This window comes from Aythya ferina (assembly GCF_964211825.1).
Source record: "Aythya ferina genome assembly, chromosome: 10".
Classification (NCBI taxonomy): Eukaryota; Metazoa; Chordata; class Aves; order Anseriformes; family Anatidae; genus Aythya; species Aythya ferina.
Window position 1 is genome coordinate 16,976,542 of NC_140306.1, and position 22,717 is coordinate 16,999,258.

Here is a 22,717-nt window from a genome sequence, read left to right on the forward strand (position 1 = left end):
TCCTGTTTCATCAGTAGACTTCAGCCACAGCATGGCACCCTTGTTTCACTGTCATTTGTCAAAACCTGTGCCAAAGGTGAACACCCAAATAAGAAAGATGACAACCAAATGACAAGACTAAAAATACACAATCCAGAACCAAACCAAAGAAAAGTGGTTTTAAAAGTGGCCATAAAATGTAAAGAAGCTTCTTAGAAGCTGGCAGAGGTAGATGCTGTCATAGTAAAGCTCACACTTCTATGCAGCAGTATCCCAAGTGAGTTAATTGATTTTAAACACCAAAGTAACAGAATAAAAGGCAGACATATACCTCTCCCTTTGTAAAGGAAGAGGGAGGGAGGAAGAAAAAGGAAACATGAACATGCACTCTACTCCAGGCTTCTGAAAAGCTTCCTTTCTTTGGCAACAGCCTGTATATACAGTGTAGCTGCTTAACACAATGACAATTCATTCGTACATGCATAGTTTCAGACACACTAAATACATGCAGGTAGAAACAGCTTAAAAATATTTTTTCTAGAGTTGTTTTTTTTTTGTTTTGTTTTGTTTTGTTTTTGCCAGCAGAGGTTGCTGTTTCCTTTATTTACTTCAGAAAACATTCAACAGCTGTACAAACCCTGAAATACTGGAATACAGGGAATGAAGTATCCATGGAAAATGCTGTTTCTAAAGAAATCCATGATGTTTGGAAGTTAAGCTAACAAACAAGAAGACTATTCTAAATTCTAGACACTCCATTCCCCAAATTTTTTTCAACAGGAGCCCATCATCTGTGTTCATTTATCTATTTAATTCAGGTACAAAAATATTGAAAGTTGCAATAAACCTACAGCTGAACACCACTCAACAGCTGTATTACATCTCTGTAATATTTATAGCCTTTTCTGCAACATTAATCACTGGTGCATTTATGGACATCAGGGAAATAGATTGATTTCCTCAGCTCCACTGCATGGCAAGAATCCTTATGCGACTTTGCAGGTGGGGAAGGTCACAAAAACCCTAATTTGCCTGAGAAGGATGTCCAGATCTCCAGTCTTCTCTGCTAGCTCTTTAATGATGTTATTACTTGACCTCGACTTACATCTAAGGATATAATGCATTGTGTTGTTTAAAAAAAAAATAAAAATAATATTTTACTTATGGCAGCAGCTTTCATTCTATTAAAAGATGTAGTTAGTCACTGAATAGCCTGACTAATCCAGCTTTAACAACTGTATTACAGCAAGACTGAAGTCCCAGTCACAGGTAACAACAGGTTATACGGAAGTAAGCATTGCACAAACATGAGTATTACCTAGAAAAATGCTCATCTTGGAATATGCCAAAGCAGGCAATAAACAGGTCACAGATAAGGCACAGGAAGGAAATTAACCAATAAAGACAGTGTGTTATATTGTAATTCTACTTACACAATATCCAAATATACTTGATAATCATATTAGTATTTTTACAGCCTAAAATGCCCTCCTCTAGCATAAGACTTCAGCTTGTGGGATTTTAATACCCAATGGTTTGTCTGAGCTCAAGCCCACCTATGCCAAAAAGAAGTCCTTCTCATTTTTTGATCAGGGCTACATTTTAGCAACCAAGAACTTGATCAGCTGTGGTCCAGGTTTCAAAAATATAGTCTGCACTTAGACAAACTAGAATGCAGACCTACAATATTTTCATTTCAAAAACCGTTGGTCAGTCTAATGTTGGAAACCTCTTTGATCTTGGGTGGATTTTTAAGAAGCTGAGACTCATAGCACTGAAGGTATACCAGCTTGTTCTAACTACCAGGTAACTAAAACACCAGGATGGTTTGTAGAGCAGAAAAACTTGACGTTCCACATTTCTCTTCTTTACTTTTAATGACAGAGTGCAGTTAGCCTACAGAGAGAGAATGGATTTCCTAACAACCAATGCCTTAAGATAGTCTTTAAGTAGTTAACAAGAGAAAGGACCCTTTTGCTTCCCTACGCAGGAATATCCAAGCCATGTCAGAATCTGTATGACTATACTTTTAAGAAAACTTGTTTTCATTAATAAAACTATCAAAGATTTGTTTGACTTCACCTTATTTGCTCTTTTCAGCTCTTGAAAGATTCCTACCTCAAAGGAGTTTGTCTATATCAGAAAGTCAAAAGCAAATATAAATGAAATGAACCCCAGTAAGATGACAAGCAGGGGGAGTTTTCAGAATGAGACCTTTTGACTACATTTTACTGCTTTCTTATAAGGATCTATCTGGATTCTCTACTCCCATGAGACCTTTTACAGTGTGCACATTGCCAGCAGATCTTCCATATCAGTGGAGAAAACCAGCAGCAAAATAATCATATCCTCCAGCTTACAGAATTAACATCCCATGAGGAGCAACAATTACTGCTTCTATTCCAGAAGATACATCTGGCTGTGCTCTGCAGACTAGTCCCACTCCTCATTAGCACAGACATCCATTAAGTCCACTCTTACTTCCTCTTGAAACATTTACATTGACCATTGACCTGCTCTCTAGGAGTCTGCATTGTTTGGAGTGGAAGAAAGTTGGGTTTATTTGTGCGTTTGTATTCAGTTTATGCGGCAAGGTTTTGGTAGCTGGGTGGGGGGAGGCACAGGGGTGGCCTCTGTGAGCAGAGCCCAGCAGCTGCCCTGTGTCTGATCAGAGCCAGATCCAGATGGCTCCAAAAAGGACCTGCCACTGACCAGAGCTGAGCCATGAGCAGCGCTGGGTGGGCCTCTGGAAGAGGAGAGCTAAGATAGGGAAAAAAAATACTGAGCAATAGAAGCTGGGAGAGAGGAGTGAGAAACCAGGGAGAAGCAGCCCTGCAGACAGCGAGGTCAGTGCAGCAGGAGGTGCTCCAGGCACGCAGCAGCAGTTCCCCTGCAGCCTGTGGAGAGGCCCCTGGTGGAGCAGGCTGTCCCCCTGCAGCCCATGGGTCCCACATGGAGCAGATCTCCACGCTGCAGCCCGTGGAGGAGCCCCCCGTGGAGCAGGTGGATGTGGCCTGGAGGAGGCTGCGGCCCATGGAGAGCCCCCACAGGAGCAGGCCCTGGGCCAGAGCTGCATCCCGTGGAGAGGAGCCCACGCAGAGGCAGGGAGGCTGGGGGAAGCTGCCACCCATGGGGGACCTGTGCTGGGGCAGTTTGCTCCCAAACAAACTGGGGGATGGACCCTGCAGTGTGGAGCCATGTAGGAGCAGTTCTTGAAGAGCTTCTGCCTGTGGGCAGCCCTTGGAGGCTCAGTTCAGGGACAGCACCCCTTCTCAGTTCAGGAAGGATGGGAGGGAGCCCACCTGGAGCAGGGGCAGAGAGGGACAGTGAGGGAGTAGCACAGACAAAGCCTAAGGGACTCACCACAGCCCCCTTCCCTGCTCCCTGTGCCAAAGGAGGGGAAGAAAAGAGGGTGGGTGGGGGAAGGGTTATTTTAGTCTGCTTTTGGTTCTCACTGATCATGTCTGTCAGCAACAGATAATAAATTACATTAATAACCCTCATGCTGAGTCTGTTTTGCCTGTGACAGTACTTGGTGAGTCATTTCCCTGTCCTTATCTCAACCCATAAGCTTTTCTTTAAAAAATAAAAACTAAAAATCATCTCCCCCTTTTTTGTTGAGGAGGAATGAGAGAGAAGTATGGTAGTGCTTAGCTGCCCACTCATGTTAAGCCACTGCAATGTTTTATTGCAAACACAAAAAACAAACCCTCTTACTAAAATTAAAGTGGAACTGGCTCAAACCTACAGCAGTTGGTTTTCACTGAGGGAAAATTCCTTTTCACTAGAGTGGCATTTGGGAGGTAAGCCAACTGACCTGTGCAGAGGGAGACAGTGATAGCGCACAGCACAATGTACACAGAACAGCGTAGAGAAGAACTTTTCCAACAGAATCATCATCGGTTTTACCAGACTGCTTTCCTGATTTTAGAAATGATTACAGGAAAGGCAGAAAAACAACATCCAAAGGAGAGCCAAACATCAATAACATCTCTTATAACCCAAGAATTACGTAACAAGGAAAGGGAGTAGTGGTTATGATACTGAGCACACAGAAAAGGTTGAACATGCTTGCAGAGCCTGTACAGGTAGAATTTAAAATTGGGGAAAAAAAAAATATCCATGGGACTTAAATCTTAAACTATCAAAGTAAGATACAACTGCTTGATAGGCATCAGGCAAACAGTTCAAAGGACTCAGACTGAGTGGCTGCAAATTATCAATACTCTGTCATATATGATCTATGGTCAAATTATCATGCCAATCAACCATAACTGAGATTTCCAGGATTAGAATGACAACATTTAGTTGTTACTTTCCAATTTGAGGAAGACGCTGTGGCATACCAACCAACCAACCACTTGGGAATCGCGTGTTGCTTATCCTTTGCAACTCTTGTACTGCACTGGAGCACAGGTCTGCCTGCTCAGAGGGTTCTTGATGGTTCGGAGAACAGACTGATGGGTTGAATGGGTTGATGAGGCTGAAACCTTATGAAGTCAGTAAGGGTAAATGCGGAGTCTTGCACCTGGAATTAAATAAACATTACACAATAATAAATGCTGCCTAGGTAGCAACTTTGCAGGAAAGGACTTTGGGCCCATCAAATGAGAAGCTAAATATGAGGCAGAACCATTTCTCTGAGACAAAAGTTTACCACACACTGGCCAGTATTACCAAGAGGGAAGCCAGCAGAACAAGCAAAGAGCTACTATCTTTATTCAGTACTTATGAGAGATTACATCTGGAGTAGTGCCTTCAGTAGTATTTTGGTGCTTCCTATTACAGGAATAACACTGACATACCACAGTAGAATGCCACTAAAAGCTAAAATGCTTAGGCTTTAAGGCTTTAAGATGGTAAGGGGACTGAAGAACATGACATGACACAAGGATAAGTGTGCTGGGTTTGCTTAGCCTAAGGATGAGAAGGTTAATGAAAGACCTAATTACTATTGTCAACTATCTAAAAAGTAGTTACAGAAAAGAAAGAGCAATTCTGAGAACCATCTGGCTCTACAAAAGGGTAAGAGGCAACAAGCATAAGTTGCAGCAAAGTAAATTCCAATTACAAATAAGGAAAAATATTCTTCACAGTGGCAGAGGTCAAACACTTGAACAGACTGCAGTGATATAGCAGAGTTTTGTCCTTAAAGATATTCAAAACTTGACTGGACGATAACCTGTTCTAACTTCAAAGTTTGATACAAATTCAGTGTTGGCCATGCTTAAAGTAGGAGATCATACCAAATGACAAGTCAAGATCTCCTCCTTAAGTAATGTGTTTTTATCTTTCACATTCAGTGTGTGAAGTCAAGGCATTAACTCCCTGGTGGCAGCATTCTCCAGCAGAGCTGTTAGAAGCTAATTACTGGAAAACCTTGTACATCTTAGAAAAAAATAAAAACAGAAGGCTTTTTACAGCTTCTCAAAAAGAAAAGGAAATAGCATGCTTTGTCAGTGTGATTTAATACTATATTGCACATAATGAATTATATTTTGGATGATCAATACACTGCATGATCTTTGTGTAAACTTCAGAAGTGAATCAGAGGCTGTCAGAAAAATGGGAGAATTTGGCAGGCACTGTTTGGGCTTCTAGCACATGAGAAAGAGGCTGAAAGGTTATGGAACAACCATACAGGCAGCTGGTTATGGTATGATTAAAGGTGACATAGGAAGCTACATGTTGAGGTAATTATTAACACAAGTTTCAAGCCATACTTCATGGTTTGCAACAGGTGATATCCATGATTGAAAATGTGATAATATATTATTGTTTGGTTAATAATGTAATGAGTTAAGCCCTTACCATTTTTATTTCAGGCTGTCCCTTATTATATAGACTTACTTGTCCACAAGCTGTAAGTGTAGACCTGTAAGCTTTCAGAAATATGCCAAGTTCAATGATGCTAAGTGTAAAAGTGCACCTAAAGCAGATCTCTCAAAGTAAAATCCTCATGGGAACAAGGATCCCCATCAGTAATAACCATCAACACATTCATTGGTGTTATCGAGGGAAAAAAAAAAAAGGGGGGGGGGGGATTTTTCACAAGTATTTCCATGCATTTTCAAACAGAACAAAGCCTTACAGATTTCAGCCAAATTCAGGGGAAGAGAAAACAAGAAAAAGGAAAAAAAGAAAAAGAAAATTAAAAAAAAGCCACTTGCTCTAATCTCAGGAAACTTGTTAGTGAATATCTTTCAGTGACAGAGGTCCCCTTCAACCTCAAGTATTCTGCAACCTTTAAGGAAAACCCACTTCTGTTTTAAGATAGCTAAAGAATAGCATTCTCTGCTTGTTTTTCTTTTTCCACGACTATTACAGGACACAGTATTTCCACGAAAGAAAGAAAATAATAATAAATAATGTTCCTCAGATTTATAGGAATTCTTACAATTGTATGTAATATATCTACAGGCAATAAGAACTTCTTCTGCTCCAAGAAACCAAATTCCTGGAAGAAGTTAAAGGGAAGGTTAAACACCAGAGGAAGACAATTCAACTGTCAAATCTGTTCTGTAGACAGTAGAAGTCTAAATTATGGTTTTAGCTAAGTCCAGGAAGTAGCTAGAAATTTAAGTGAACTATTTTCAAATAGCTCATAAAGAAAGATCTGTTCTATTTTATTTTAGTTTAGGTTTGTTGTTGTGTTTTTTTATGTATTGTTTGCTTTAATAAAACAGCATAGTTCATAGCACTGTTGCTGAAGTGTTCCAAATTATCCATTTAATTCCAGTGCAGTTTACAACATGTCATTTTATATTAGACTGCTTTCTTTTTTACTTTCAGTTTTGAGCATGTCTACATTGGAAACTAGACCCTATATAATGTGTTTCTATCTTCTTCTGTAATTAAACATTTAAAGTAATTAAATTAAATTAAAGTAATTTCTATAACTTATTCAAATTTTCGTAAAGTCTGTCACATGTTAGGCCAGGCCACACAGTGCTTGCTTGGGCATAAGTTTGTCTATAAAAATAATAATTCTGAAGTTTGTTACAAATAGAACAAGTTTAAGATACTCCACAGTTAAAAACAGGATCACAGCTGTATGGAACTCAACACGCTGTAAAAATGGTAAATGTCTTCATGTAATGTATAAATAACAAGCACGGACTGTAGAACCTATCATTTGCTTCTTCACTCTACTCAGTCCAAAGATTTCAGGTTTTCAGGTTAAATCCTTATCTTTGGATTAAAAAAAAAAAAAAAAAAAAAAAAAAAAAAAAAGTCAATAGGACCATCCAGAGAAGAAAAATGAGATGTGTACAAATGTCTCAAAAATACAGCCTAAGATAGTAAAATTGGGTTATTTAATGATGGAGCAGAAGCAGATGCAGAATCTCTGTTCACAGAGAGATTTTCTCATACCATCCACGATAAACCAGAGAGGTAACAAAGGGCTTAGCTCTTAGAAGAAACCCTTTTAGGTCTCAAGGAACACTATACTAGGTGATTTTGAAAACTGTCAAGACTTTTACCTGTAAAATCTTGCACATGGACAAAGACAGCCAGACTATGAGTGCTACAACAAAGTCTGTAGTCACACCACCATGGATTATTTAGCCTCCCCTTGCCAGTCTGAAAGTACTTGATAGAAATCTGAATCACAGGAGACTACTGCTGGCTTGCTAAAGCAGAGAGAACAAGGAAGGTCTGGAAGGCAACTGATGAATTCCTATTGGTATTATATTGGTATATAAGGAATTTACAAAGTGCTTTTATTTTTTATTATATTTTTTAAAAATGAACTAAGGTAAAGGAATTTGTGTAGAACAGTGTCAACAAGAACTCACTAACATGAGTTTATGATCTAAAAGCACAGGAAAAACAATTAACTTATGACTGAACAATATCAGAGATTATCTCTGAAAAAAGATGGAGAAATTACTAGTGTACAGAAGTCAATCTATGCCAGATTTTTCTTACAGACTATTTTACGCTCAGCACTGTCAATTCTTACAACCTAGGTTATTCAGCTGCTCCTCACTCCTCAGCCATCACTCCCTGGAATCACAACCTGTCTCCAGCCTAAGAGAGTACAACATGAATGAGACTGGCTCATAAGATATACCACTATTCCCCATCCCACCCAAAAGTTGACAGGGTGATGAGTTCTGCCAGCTGGGTCAGAGGTCCTTTCCCTATTGCATTAACTTTAGGCTTTATGCCTACACCTAAATGGGGAGATGCTTCAGAAGTTCTGAACTCTGAGCACCAAACATACTCCTTATTTGCAACCCAGCCCAATGTGGGAACAAGAACAAGCAAAAACTTCATATCTTCATTTCAACTGTAAGGAAACCTGCTCACACAGGCTGGAGGGAAAGCACAATACTTTGCTACTTTGGCTATGGTTTCCTGTCAACAGTGGGTGGATAACATATCATCAAGGTATCCATCCAGTGTTTGGTTTAAATATTGCTTGTCTGTTCCAGAAAACACAGTTTAAGTTGTTTACTCAGCTAAGTATCCTTCTATTTTGCTGTTTTACTTGTATCTCGTAGTTTAGTGTCTTGCTGTTTTGCTATTGGGGCATCTCCAAATGCACTTATTTCAAGAAGCTTTCACTTAAAGTAATAAGGGAAAAGAGGAGAAAGGGTAGGAGCTGGAAAGCCTAATAAGAGGCTCCCATATGGTTTATATTACTAAGACCCTTTAAAGGGTAACAGTTAAGAGAGACTCTTGTGAAAGCAACCCCCAGAGGAATGCAAGGGTTATGTGGACCAGTCCTGAATGCATCTGAAATACCACAGTCCTGTTCTGGACTTTTGTAGAGCATCAGTCCATGTGCAAACCAAGACATAGAGCCAAAGTCATCTCGTAAGACAAAAAGGGTATTTGTTTTTCCATTTGAAGTATTGCTTAATAAGATTTAACTATCAAAGCACAGATTAAGCAGACTTCAAAACTGCTTTTAAATTGGCTTGTAATTTTTGCTGGATATATACATGACTTCCCAGGAAAATAACCTCTCATTAAACATCTTTCTTCAGAGACAATGAACCTTATTATTCACACATCTGCTTTACTGCCATAAGGGAAGTTCTCCAAACCTGAAGCATACTTTTCATATGCCTGCCTGGCCAACAAGAAGTGAAATAACTTGGAATTCACAGTCCCACTCTCTACCTGCATTAAATCGTCTTATCACCCATGTCAGTCATTTTTATACCCTTCCTTGGTGTCATAACCAGGCTCTTGATTGAATTCACCAGTACACATCTGAGAGATAAATATTTACACGTTCAATCCAAATTCTATCCCTGTTAACTTACTATTGAAAGGTAAACGTATAAGTAGCAGAAATTGACAGGGGACAAAGTGGTTCTGAAGACAGCAGAGACTTCAAAACAGTTTCTTATGGAACAGACTTCTGAATTGTTTTCTGAACTTTGGAGAACTTCACTTCAAGAACTGTTGAAAATAACATTGCAATTACTACATCAACAACTTTCAAGTAATACACAACATTTAAACCATTTTAAGAAGTATGTTCTTCAGAACTTAAAGACATACCTCAAAAGTATGCTCTGAGTTTCCTCAGAATAATGCTGGCATTTTCCAAAGCTAACAAAATTTGAAGTTGAAGCCAGATCTCATCAAAAGTTCTACATAAATAGACAGCATTTTTCTTCTTGCTCATGAACAGATCTTCTAAAAGACCCTCTTTCTTTTAAACAGTAATCGCCAAACTTCTTGGCAAAAATAAATAAATAAATAAATAAATAAACCAAAATATTATAAGATCACAGGATATATTACCACATTTAAGGCAGCTGTGGGAAGCAGAGCTTACAGATGGGCTCTCAGGCGAGCAGCAAGAGTAGCAATGCCTGAAAGTGTCACTACAGGACTGCATGGTGCAACTACCACAGATTTTCAGAGGGATTTCAGAGCTCAGATTATCAACCAGTTCCAACTTCTCTCATGTCAATCACCAGTCACATAATGTATATCTCTCGGTAGTATAGAATTATAGAATTGTTAATGTTGGAAAAGACCTCCAAGGTCATCTGGTCCAACCATCCCCCTACCATCAATGTCACCCACTAAACTGTGTCCCTAAGTACTACATCCAACCTTTCCTTAAACACCCCAGGGATGATGACTCCACCACCTCCCTGGGCAACCCAATGCCTGACTGCTCTTTCTGAGAAGATATTTCTCCTAATCTCCTAAACCTCCCCTGGTGCAACTTGAGGCCATTCCCTCTAGTCCTATCACTAGTTACCTGCGAGAAGAGGCTAACCCCCAGCTCCCCACAGCTTCCCTTCAGGCAGTTGCAGAGTGCAATGAGGTCTCCCCTGAGCCTCCTCTTCTCCAGACCGAACACCCCCAGTGCCCTCAGCCGCTCCTCACAGGACTTGTGTTCCAGGCCCTTCACCAGCTTTGTAGCCCTTCTCTGGACATGCTCCAGGGCCTCGATGTCCTTCTTGTAGTGAGGGGCCCAAAGCTGAACACAGCACTTGAGGTGTGGCCTCACCAGAGCAGAGTACGGGGGGACGATCACCTGCCTGGCCCTGCTGGCTACACTGTTCCTGACATAAGCCAGGATGCCATTGGCCTTCTTGGCCACTTGGGCACACTGCTGGCTCATGTTTAGGTGAGCATCAACCAGCACCCCCAGATCCTTTTCCTCTGCACAGCTTTCCAGCCACCCTACCCCAAGTTTGTAGCACTACGTGGGGTTGTTGTGGCCGAAGTGCAGGACCCAGCACTTAGCCATGTTGAACCTCATCCCATTGCCCATCAACCCAACCTGTCCAGGTCCCTCTGTGGGGCCTTCCCACCCTCCGGCAGATCAACACTTCCCCCCAACTTGGTGTCATCTGCAAACTTACTGAGGGTGCACTCAATTCCCTCATCCAAATAATCAATAAGGATATTAAAGAGGATGGGCCCCAACACCGACCCCTGCGGAACACCACTGGTGACCAGTCTCCAGTGGGATTTAACTCCATAAAACCAGGCACTAATTAACTCCATAGTAACCAGACACTAAGGAATACAAGATACTTGCAGGTCAATAGCCCATATGTTTGTAATCACTGCACCAGAATATCAAGCCAAGAGAGTGATATCAGTTCTTTGTTCTTCTGACGATGAACTTTAACATCTCATGGTCTATTAATTATGCAACGCAGTTAAAGACTATGAAAGTAATTTGGTAAACTCACAACTCCAGTGTAAAGTGATGTGAAATTTTCTTTTATTTCCAACAGGTGTTTGTACACTTGTGAAAGAAGCCAGAAGAATGGATACGTTTACACAGCAAAATCAATCTCCTCCAAAGGACTTCTCAAAACATTCCATAAAGAAGTGAATTATAGAGCTGTCAAAACTAGTTTTCAGTAAGAGACTATATCAAAGATAAACAAGTTTATAAATAAAAGGTACCAGGAGGTTTTACTATTTACTTCAAATAAGACCAAAGGCATCAAGAGAAATAATATGCCATTGTCAACAAGTACCAGATGGTGGAATGATTTCTTGAATGCCTTCTTCAATTATGAGTAACCATGAACACAGACAAACACCATCAAACAAGAAGAGGATACGTAGTTGCATAAAACAAAGGTCAAGGTCTCAATTATATTTTTCCCCAACTATTTCCTAGGAGTACTGAGAAAAATAATAGAGCTCTTCATTTTTTAAAACAGTACTTTTAAAAGTAAGTACTGACAATTACCGGTGGCTCCTCCTCATTGTTTTCCACATTATGGGCCACGTTCCTCCATTATTATTCATCCTGAATATCATCCAACATCACTAAACTATTGTTTTTAAACTGAACACACTCACTGCTAAACTATTTATTCAAAATTCATAGCATCAAAACCTAGATTTGTTATTTCACAGACTAGAAGGAGTTCCAGAGACTGTAAACGTTGTTACTTCCGCTTCCTTTGTCCCTGGTCCAGTGGTGCCTGTAAGAGAAGTTCAGATTTCCTATTTGTACTTGTTCATAAGGGGAGGCCTTATGGTCATCCAGGAAGGTTCCTGTTCTGTAACAGATTAGGTTAGGAAGTAAAGCAGGAACATGGCGAAGCAGGAAGGAAACGACAGCAAGGTGAATGTGTGCCATATCCACGCACACGTGTTTCTCTCTTAACTTCCCAACAGTAACAATGAGAAACAAATGTGTTTTTCTTTAACTGTAACTTGACCTGTCTGCATATCTAAAGAGGGTTTTAAAACATCCTTCCTTATCACAAACTTATTCTTAATATATATTTTTAAAAGTAGAACTATGCTTTAAACATATTTTTATATGTTTAAATGGAAAAAAAAAAAAAGACTGTATAAAGGAGAAAAAATAATTATTTTTCCCAATTGCATGATGCTCATGCCTAGATTTAGATCAAAACAATCTCTAACAAATAGATTATGAAGCTCCAGCTTATAAAGAAGTAAGTTAAAACCCATCCTTTGCAACTTCACAATGTATTAAGTATGTTAGTTACAATCTTTGGGACTAGAATATCCAACATTATTAGCTACAAAACCCATGACTCGCTAATGTAATTCCATTAATGAGACATTTTCTAACAAGCACCTTCTCTGTCAACCTGTAATTATTAGAATGCTTAACTACTTCCTATGTTTATCCCAATAAAACAACATACAAGTTTCCAAATCATGTGATTATAAAAGACAATCCCTAGTTCTTAATATGCACACAAACAAAACAAGCGATATTTTGCAGCTGCATTATTTCTTTTCCTTCTCAGATTCTCCACATGCAAACTTAAAGGAATAAATAACCCTAGGCAAAGTGTTTCCTATGGGAATGCTCTTAAAGTTTCATTTCAGTGGCAAGCTCCCCACCCTCTTTTATTTTGTACTTTGTTGTACAAGTGTGCACATTGTCCCAAATGCTCTATGAAAGGTCATGCTCTCAGCAGTTCCTTCACGTTGGCATGTAGCACTTCTCCCCAGCTGCAACACATCCTACAGTTTAATCCTATCTCAGATGCAGTTAAATCTCTGATAAAACCTTACTGGCAAAAGAGCCACATGAAAGTAATGTTTTAAAATCCAGCTATCATTCACCCAATCTCACTTCCTGTAAGAATTCTACTGTTTCAAAAACCTCGCTGGTTGCTAATCAGTCAGCTGAAGATGAAACATAGCAGCATGCCCAGCAGTGTCCTGGCACACAGCACCTTACTGATGCTGCCAGATCCCTTCCACGGAGCGCTATTGTCTCTGAAGGTATATTGGAGGCCTTTGGGATTCTGCTGATAGCAAGAAGCACTTAACAGTTTCCTTATTTCTACCACCACAAAGCAATGAGAACTGCACCATCTACCTCTGCTCAAAGCACAGGAGGGCACAAAACCATTTCATCTGTGCAGGCATCCTGTCTGCACCCCTCCCCACCCCACGCACACCTTTGTAATCTGCAGTATCAACCTAAGCAAGAGAGAACAATTCCAGTGAGAACACATCCATTTTCATTTCAAACCACTGCTCAGTACTGGGCTGATTGCTATCGGGGAAAAAAAAAAAAAAAAAAAAAAGTCTTTTTTATTGTTGTTGTTTAGAACTCTCCTCCAAACAAAAATCATTTTTGTACTGAAATACAGAATATTCCATAAGCTTCTTTGGATGATTTCTCTCCTTTTTTTTTTTTCTTTTTTTTTTTTTTTTTTTTTTCTCCTTTTAGGTTAAAGAAGGTTAAGGTTAAAACTTGCAAGCTATTTGTGTCTCCAGAGCTACAGCCAGCAGCTTATGAAAAATGAAACTAACACTTCTGAAGTAGCTTTCTTTCCGCCAGCTGCACTTCTCCAAAGAGGATGGAAAACAAATACAGTTGGTACAAGGATAGTCCTAAACTATTGCATATCAATGTCAGTGTGGCAGCATGATGGCAAATGCACTGTATACCCTAGCTGCAAAGTGCTATCAATCACTTTAAGACAATTTCCCTATCCACATCTGTAAACGTGCAATACAAATCACTGTCACTAAAGATAGAAAACAAAATGAGAAAATCTTACAGAGCTATTTTAATAATAGCAAATGAGCAAATCTTTCTGAATGTTCCAGAACAGCCTCATGGATTATCAGCAAGCAACTCTACAACAAGAATAGAATGAGAAATATTAAGGGTGATTGAACACCAGACTTCATGGAATCTTATGCCAAAGTTATTTTGCTTGGACTACATCTTAATCATTCTGAACAGGAAAGCAAACAGTGCTACTTAAAACACATATTCCATGCACGTGCCAGGAAGACCACCATACACCATTCCATACACCACAGCAAACAATAAAGCCTTGAGAAGCTCAGAGACTCAAATACTCTCTGTGCCGTTAGGTTTCACTGGGACACATTTTTAGCTCATCTCATATTGCCATACTGCTCATTCCCTCACTTTAGGATGCATCACTACAAAGAGCTTTAGCCCATTTAATATATACATGCAATAGTCCATGAGAAATATGTAAGTTTTTTCATAGCTGCAAGTTTTAAGAGCCTATATGAAAACTGCTTGGATTTTCAGCAAACAGTTATAGTTTCATAGTTGTAAATTTGTACAGAAAAGAAGTGGAAAAGAACTCACACAAAGAGCACAGAAGTTTGGCTGGCAGCCAGCCAGCACACAAAGGCACATACAGCTCTCTGCATTCACTTCAGAAGGCTGCACGAGTGCCCTATTGCACATTCCTCACTTGCAGGTACATTTTCTGAAGCTGGTTTTGAAAACATAATCCCATCAAGTTGCTGTGAAAATAGTTCCCTACACCAGCAACAGCCTGGCAGCTACTGGTATTAATAGAGAAAAAAAAAAAAAAAAAAAAAAAAAAGGTACTGAAATCTGATCAGGCCATGAAAATTGCACACAAAGACATTCAGATATCTAAAAGACAGATGGATTTATAAAAGATTTTGCAAATTGTTGAGGCAAATCGAGAACTCCGGAGCCAAATTAACTCACAGGATTTTAACTACACAAAGATGCCTTGAAGTGTGGCCCAACTCCATTAATACCGATGCAGCACAGCAAAGGTTCTGACACTGTAGACTAGGCATGCCACCAAATGCCCTCAGCTGTGAGTCTATCTACAACATGCATTTACTGCTTTCTAAGCAACACCTGGGTGCAATTTGCACATTTGCAAAAAGACAGTCTGCTCTTGGACAGTGCTGGCCCACATTGCTAACCCCCTAGAAGTGGGAACTCTTGACAGTATTAATGTGTAGCAGTCCTTCATAATCTACAATGTTGGCATTTTTTCCCCACATATTTCCAACTTGTTTATATTCTGTTTCATTGAGACTGAGACTCTCTTTTGCTTCATTACCTTCATGACCCAAAGCCAAAAACAAAGGGTCAGTGAATTAAGCTCAATGACTGGCTTCTCTTGTAAGGTGCTATTACTCAGATTAAATTTCAGGTCTCATTTAGAGTGTTCGTTTACAATGTCCAGTGTCCCTTCTAGTCATAGCCACAGATGTGTATTTATTGGCAGCTTTATTATTTTTCTAAAACCATTTTACTAGAAAATAATTGTATTCTTGCCTTTTCTTCTAAAGCTATTTGTTAGACAATGTCTGCTCCATCCCTTCTCCATACATTCTCATTCAGTATTAGACCTTAGTTCCATTTCCCATCCACACTGCAGGATTCATCCTGAAAATAAGGCAGCTTGTCACAAAGCCAAATGCATTGACTTTATTCCAAAATATTTCCTGAGCAAAATCAACAGTGTTGTGTAGATTACAAGCACTTCCCGTTAATGCCATCAGTAAGGAGATTAACACCTATTAGGACAAAGAAAGCATTCCTGCCTTTCTCAAATCAGAAACTTTTTTTTTTTTCCAACTTTATTCCTTCTTCAATTCTTGAACATTCCATTTAAGTTCACTGAAATATTTGTAAAACCAGGCAGGCTCTTAGGCATGAGGAAACTTTAACACCCACCCTGCCTACCTGCAAATGTGCTATGTCTCGCAACACCAACAAAATTGATCTATGCCAAGTGAACTGGCAACATAACACACAGAATGGAAATTTGCTTTCTGAATGGCCAGTATGGATCACCTCGTATAGAGTCCGGATAAGCAAAGCAAAATTTTTCAGTAACATTTGCCACAATTTCAAAACCAACTTTCTTTTGCCTCATTAATGCTTTTTTCTTTTTTTCTCTTCAAAAACAAACAAACAACAACAAAAAAAATAGAACAGTTAGAGCAGTTAATTTATAGGCAGGAATGTCTAACATAATCTGAAATTGTAGGCATCGACTGCAGACTAGCTTAGTAAAAGCCTTGTTGTGATTATATACTTCCAGGTAATTTATTATTCAGACAGTTTAGAAGGAATCCATATTTGTCTTGCCTTGAGCCTGGGAACTTGGTTCAACTGGGATTTCTGTCCATAACAGATCAAAACAAAACAAAAAACTACCACAACAACAAAACAACAGGAAAACAAACAAACAAATATTTCTTCCCAGCGTTTTTTTCCATGTAGCAGTTCCTATTTTTTTGCTAGGAAACAGGCTCACCCTCTGTTCACAAAGAGCTGCTCTTTAATCACAAATTTCCATAGCTTATCAGGGGGTTCTGACCATGGGGAACCTACCATTCATCATCAGGTTTAGCCCAGGAGTACATGGGGCCAAGTTAAAATTTAGTTACCCTTGCTGGATTTGTTTTTGACCAGCCATAAACAAATGAATCTAAGACATAAAAATTACAGGCATGTTAATTTGAACTTAGTATCATTTATTTATCTTGATATGCCTTCTTAGAACTGTTGTTGTTTTTAATTTGTGCTTACATTTCTGCAAAGCTAGAATTTTAATTGTTCACTCTCAGTACTACCCTGCTCTCACCTGGGAGCAGACTTACCTCCTGCACAACCTTCAGCAGATAAAGTTGGAGCTGCCTGACGTTCCTGCTCCTTTCCCTTCGAAGAGCATATCTGCCCTCAAAGGTCATTTAAAGGGGATTTTCCACTCTTCTGTAAGATTAGGATCTTAAAGATCCTAATACAGACATTTCAAGGCCAGACATCAGTCCCTACACTGAGGTTTACCATCAATGAAGCCATACTATTTTTCTCTTAATCTTTGTCAAAAGCAATATCTTACTATTTCTAACAGTATCAAGAAACTATATTCAAGAAAAAATGTTGACTTACTAAGTAATAGTTGGCAATGTGACATAGATAATAATAGCAGTAATGACAGAGTGGATTTGAAAACAAGACAGCAGTATGGAGCTGCTCTGGCAGCCAGCATTCAGCTTACCCTGCTGAAGTTCCAACCACCACAGCTTCAACACCACCCTTATCCCTGACAGCTCCGTTACTGCCAGGGGAGTTTGCCTGCCAGTGCTACAGCTGAATCTTCAATTCGCTAACCTGCAATAATTAGCCCACTCAGAACGGGACAGCTCTTAACAGCATTGCCAAGGCTTTGTCATTGGAATTAATAAATTAGTTCCTCTGAGAAATTAGGAGCCTAAGTAGAAAATAGGAGCTGAAACAAATTTTTAGTGTACGCCCTTGTGCTATCAGTCTGAAGTCATTTTGCCCTTTAGATTGCAGCAATTAATAACTTTCACCTGAACTCTGCCACAACCTCTCAGCTCTATCTCAGCACCATGATGAGAAAACAAATCAGCCGACAAATCCATCCTTATGCAAAGACTGGAAAATATAATACTGTTTTTGTTCTTCACTGTAGGTGGCCTCACTAAAATGGAGTTTCCTTTAGTCATCTGAGTGGACCTTCTCTGAACACCCTAGTTGTTCCACACCTCTCTTGTACTGGGGGGCACAGAACTGGACAAAGTGCTCCAAATGTGCTCTTACCTGTGCTGAGGCAGGAATTGCCTCCCTCCACTTGCTGGTCACACTCCCAGTGCAGCACAAGATAGTGCTAGTCTTCTTTGCCACAAGGCCACATGGCTGGCTTATGGTCGATTTCCTGTCCACCGGGACCCCCAGGTCACTTTCTAGAACGCTTCTTTTTAGCTGGTCAACCCTCAGTATATACTGATGCGCAGGGTGATTTCTTCCCATGTGCAGGATTTGGCACTTCCCCTTGTTGAACTGCTTGAGATTCTTGTCAGCCCATTTCTTCAGCCTGCTGAGATCCCTCTTGATGGCTGCACAACCTTGTAATATACAACCACTCTTCCCAGTTCTGTGTCCTCAGCAAACTTCCTGAAGGTACTCTGCCCCATCATCCATGAAGACGTTGAACAGGACTGGAGCCAGTACTATCCTTGACTACTCCACCAGTTACTGGCCTATAACTACACTTTCTTCTACCGATCACCACCCTCTGGGACCAAGCATTCAGCCAGGTTTCAGCCCACCTTACTCTCTGTTCATCCAGCCCATACTCATCAGCTTCTCTGTGAGAATTATGGGACACACCATCAAAAGCCTTACTGAAGGCCGAAAATATCTACTGCTGCCCCCTTACCAATCAAAGCAGTCATTTCATTATAGATGGCTATCAGGTTGGCTAAGGTTCCCCTTTGTGAATTGACAATGATTAATCGCAGTCACCTTCTTATCCTTCATGTGCCTGGAAACTGTTTCCAGGATTAGTTGTTCCATCACCTTGCCAGGAGTTGAGGATTGGCCTGTAGTTCCATGCACCTTTCCTGCACTTTTTGAAGATAGGAATGACATTTGCTTTCCTTCAGATCTCAAACACCTCTCCCAGTTGCCATGTTCATTCCAAGACTATTGAGAGTACTCAATTATACTACTCAGTTACACTACTCAATTACATCAGCCAGTTCCCTCAACACTCCTGGGTGCATCCCATAGGGTTCCATGGATTTATGTATGTTCAGTTTGCTTAAGTATTCTCTAACCTGATCCTCCCTCACCAGAAGTAAGTCTTTCTTGCTCCAGACTTGCTCCCCCATTCTTCAGTGTCTGGGTTTTCTGAAGGTGAGTTTTCCTAGCAAAGACTGAGACAAAGAAGGTACTCGGTACCTCAGCATCTTCCATGTCCCATGTCATCAGGGCTCCAGCCCCATTCAGCAGTGAGCCTGTATTTTCCCTGAACTTCCTTAGGCCAGTTATTTACTTACAGAAGCCCTTTTGTTGCCATTGACATATCTCATTAGACTCAGTTCCAGACAGGCTTTGATTTTCCTCTCTGCATTTCTGCATGTTTGGGCACTGTCTCTATATTCATTCCAGCTTACCTGTCCTTCCTTCTACCTCCTGTATACTTCCTTTTTATGTCTGAGTTTTGCTAGGAGCTTTTTGTTCATCCATACTTGCCTCCTGACATATTTTTTGCCCAATTCCCTGATTGTTTGGGTGGTCCACTTATGAGATTGGAGGAGCTGTTCCTTAAACATTAAGCTGTTTTCTTGGACCCCTCTTCCCTTCAGATTCTTATCCCATGGGGATCTTACAGTTAGATACTTGAAGGGGCCAAAATCTGCTCTCCTGAAGTCCAGGGTTGTAATCTTGCTATTATTTGAAAAAGAGTCAACACACTTTTTTTATCAATGCAAGTTATTATGAAATTGTAAAAATCAAACCACTGTCACTGGTTGGACTGTCTACTGTGAAGCTGGGTACAACTCAGCCCCAGGGTAAAGTTCTTAATCCAAGAAAATATCTGTTTTGCCATTTGCTTGCCTTAAACTTGGTATATACCTCTCCTGTTGCTACTTTACTTCTCCAAATGCCAAAAACTGTTGGTGGACTTGTGCTTTCCTGGGCAAATCATCACCTGCCTACAGAACCCAATGAGGTTACAATTAAGTAAGCAATCTTGCTTGCTCTCATCACTGTCTGACCCCCATAGACAGAGTGGAACTAATGCATACTAAGAGATTAGAAGTCCTCCTCCATGATGTGTAGATGAGATGTAATTAAGGCTGTGCATGAGCCTTTCCTAACACTTACCAAAACACAGAGGCTGGAGTTCAATTTCCTCCTCATTCCAAGTGAGGGAATTTATACATTTACCTTTAATAAATTGTCATATTGTCAGCATGCCAGCAGTTCTCTCCATAGGATTAGTAGCTCTCTGAGGGGACAGTGAGAGAAGAAACTCTCACTGAAACTGTGCTAAGAGACAGATGAATAAGAACAGAAGGGAAACATGAATATGTAGAAGGAATCTAAATTCTCCAGCCCAACATTCCAGAATTTTCTCCAGTGGATGAAGGCCTCAGTTCCAGTACTGACTCAACAAACTGTTTACAGATTTTACCTAATGTCTGTTGTTTGCTTATAATATTACTGAAATACCATTAGATATTAAAAACAAAATATTTTTCTAAAGATACATTCTAGAGAATATGTAGAAGTCAGTCCTATTTCTCCCATGTGGGCCATTTAAACTATACTTTACCTCTGGAGTTTAAGTGTCCTTATAAACAAAGAATGATAAAGCATTAGGCAAGTCTGAGGACATTTAAAAAATGTATACATTGAAACACGAGTAATAATATACTCCGTCTGTTTTAAGAATTCATTCAGACTTGTAAGAGAATATCTACACATTTTTGTCTATTTTCACTTTTGTGAATAAGTTTTTCTCCATTGTTGAATTTTTGTTGAAAATTTCAGAGAAAAGGGGCTAAAACATGCAAGCTGTCATTTTTGCAACAAAATGTCTTGTTGTCTCTGAACAGTAAGCCAACCATTTCCTCCATTAGCTTACCATACCTATTTGCTGTGTTAGCCCATGGCACTTCATATGCTCAGCTTTTTATTATTTTCTTTTTATAGGAAGAAAGTTCAGTACAGTTACCTCACTGCACACATGGGCTGGCTTTTTATGTACTGCCATTCTGCCAGCCTGCATATAATAAATCTTGCGACAACAACAACAACAAAAACCAAAAAAGAGATTTATTTTACCACTGGTTTCTATTTCCAACCTTTCATCAAGACCAAGCACACTCAGAGATTACAGTATTGGATGTATAACAGTTCTGCAGATTTCCTTCATTTAGTTCAAATGAAAACATCCATCACTTCTGCAGAGACTACGGTATGTTTTTGTTTCTATTTTTGACAGCCCATGATTTCCTTTTACTACTCTACTAATATCTACAAACAGCTGCAGGAACAGCATAGTTTCTTAACTTGAAATAGTCTTCTGCTACTCCTTGTTATGGACTTGTTTGTCTCCTCATTATGGCTGGTAGCTACAGAGGCTAAAATGAGAAGAGCATTTTTAAAAAAAAATGATATATTTGGATGTATAAGTTCTACTAATTAAAGTAATGTAAGCCAATCTTCTCTTCTCTTTCTAAATTTAGAATATACTGCAGCTAATTCACATAAGAAGAACCATAAAAGGTGACCAACAAGGAGTCAGAAAGTCCCCTCTTCTCAGTAGTTTACATCTGGCTTTTTGAGGAGGCATTGCTTGCAGTATTAAAGCTGTGACACTTGCTAATCTTGTTAAATAGTTCTATCAGAACTGAGTACTTGCCAACCTGAAGATAAAGCACAATGGGCTAATCAGGGAATTGCGTTACAATAATATACAACACCTAGTACATATTATGCATTCATACAAAGTCTTAGGCTCATTATGTTCAAGACATACTTCATAAGCTATTTCAAACAAGATTTTTTTCCTGCCACTGAAGAATCAAATCCAAGAGCAAGCCATCATCTTTTGCATCTGTCTCTCTGATTAAAGAGACTCTGAGTGGTGGAGATATCAACACTGCCTAGTCTGAGGACAGCCAGACACTGAATTATTATCCCTAACTGTACTGTCTAGAATCAAATCTTTTCATCATATCAGAAGAGTGGAAACAGAAGACATGTAGTCAGCAGACGATTAGGAAGATACTGATTTAATGTTAATCTGACTGCAATGCAGTTGAGTTTCTATCTGTTGTCTCAGATTATCAGAGAGCTGTAATTTTTCCTTGGTCTTCATTCCTTGTTTGTTTCTTTGTTTACTCTTCAAAAAGGGCACATGGGTTACTTTCCAGTCAACTACAGATGTAATTTCTAAACTAGCTTTGAAAGTTTAATGAATCATCAAGCATTAGTCAACACAAATACATTATTATATTTCTATTCCTTGAAGCTTCCTAAGAAACACATTTTCTATCTTCCACTTCCCTCTATGTTCCTATCATTCTTCCTCCGTCTAGTTGGCATTATGGCATTGTCATTATGGCAAGGCAAATGGACCTAATTTCTTTCTTTCTCCATTAAGAAGAAAAACAGAAAGCTCCTTCTTTGCTGTAACTCATAAACACTCTATCTTTCTTTTTTTTTTCCCCTCCTTCATTACTCAGAGCAACAGATACATCCCAGAGTCACTGGAAGTTATGGTCAGTTCTGTTCCTTCAAATATGTTTATATTAAGGACATATGTTGCTCTGAGAGAGCAGACAGAGAGGGGAAAAAATACTGCCCTATCAAAAAAAGTTTTTTTTGTGAGCTGTGTCTATGCATCTCTTTCTACCTTATACATCAAACGTTCCTTGGTAAGAAATTCAGAGACAAGCCTGGACATTTTTCTGGCTGTGAATTAAAACTGAGAAACAAGACTTTCTGAGCCAGAATCACCCAAAGGATAGGACCTTGTTATAAGGGGGAAAAAAAAAAAAAAAAAAAAAAAAAGACCCAGAAACCCAGAAACTCATATGGAAAGGAATCAAGAAGAACACAAACTCCTGGCAAATTCCAGCAAAATCCTAGAATTTGCTTTTGGTAAAAGAAAAAAACAACTCACTAAGCTTCACATTGATA

At 39.5% G+C, this 22,717-nt stretch overlaps 1 long non-coding RNA gene across 1 annotated transcript in view; it reads right to left on the bottom strand.

Annotated features, from left to right (window-relative positions):
• Nucleotides 1-3,644: 3,644 nt before the first annotated feature.
• Nucleotides 3,645-22,717, bottom strand: part of LOC311442401 — a 39,408-nt gene continuing 20,335 nt past the window's right edge. Inside the window, exon 5 of the long non-coding RNA XR_014696627.1 lies at nt 3,645-4,507. This is a non-coding gene — a long non-coding RNA (uncharacterized lncRNA). The remainder of the gene's footprint in view (nt 4,508-22,717) is intronic.